Below are 1,323 nucleotides of genomic sequence, written 5' to 3'. Positions count from 1 at the left end.
GAGAGAGAGAGAGAGAGAGAGAGAGAGAGAGAGAGAGAGAGAGAGAGAGAGAGGGAAGAGAAAGAGGAAGAGGGAGAGAGAGAGAGAGAGAGAGAGAGAGAGAGAGAGAGAGAGAGAGAGAGAGAGAGAGAGAGAGAGAGAGAGAGAGCGAGAGAGAGAGAGAGAGAGAGAGAGAGAGAGAGAGAGAGAGGGTGAGAGAGTGAGAGAAAACGAGAGAGGGAAAAGAAAAAGAGAAGACGCCAGATACGCAACAAGATACAAAAAACAGATGAGGTATTATACGCAGTTTAGAACTACCAAGGCTAATTTGAAATTCGCGCCAAAAATAGACACTAAAGGGCGAGACTAGAAGGCCACCCTATACTTTGACCCAATTTATCTCCGTTCCCATGATAGATATAATAAAACTGTCAACTGATAAAATGTTTAGCACAAGATCACAAACATTCTATCAATTGACACATTTTAAATATCTTGCACAAAAAGTGAGATAAATAAGCTCAAAGTGCAAGTATAGACAATAATAAAAAGTGCCCGAATCGTCGTTAACTTTGAGCTCTAATATCTCAATTTCTGTAAGAGATATCAGAAAATGATTGACTGATAAAACATTGTTGATATTGTGACAAACATTTTATCAGTTGACAATTTTTTGATATCTCTTACGGGAATTGAGATATTTAAGCTCAAAGTGCGCGTGTATGGTTGTCATTTTTAGGTGGTCGAAAATGAAGTAGTCTGTTTTTCTACCCAAAAAAAAAGCACGAAAATAAATGGAAAAGGCAAAAAATAAACAAAAAATCAATTGCAAGTAAGAGTGTTCCAAAAAAACGTAACATTTTTATCGCCAACAAAGTAGGTCAAAAAACGATTTGGCGGTTAAAAAAGGAGAGTTTGAAGTTTGAGCTCACATATCTCAGTTCATACGAGAGATATCAAAAAGTTGTCAACTGATAAAATGTTGGTGATATAATGACAAACATCTTATCAGTTGACAAATTTTTGGTATCTTGCATACTGTCTATTCAATAAAACGTNTANAATTTTCAAGATTTACATGATTTTACGATCTTCAGGATTTTAAGATTTTCATGATTATCAAGATTTTTAAGATTTTCAAAGTTTTCAAAATTTCTTGATCATCAGGATTTCAAGGATATTAAGATTAACAAATTTTCGAAGATACAGAATTTCAAAATTTGAAAATTCGGAATTTTCCAAATTTCGGATATGCAAAGATTTTCATGACTTCAAAATTTCAAGATTTTTAGGATTTTTATGATTTCTGAACTTCCGAGTTTCTTAAATTTCTGAAGTCCTAAA

Source organism: Caenorhabditis briggsae (genome assembly GCF_000004555.2).
Source record: "Caenorhabditis briggsae complete genome, chrII, whole genome shotgun sequence".
NCBI lineage: Eukaryota > Metazoa > Nematoda > Chromadorea > Rhabditida > Rhabditidae > Caenorhabditis > Caenorhabditis briggsae.
This window is presented reverse-complemented; position numbering follows the sequence as displayed.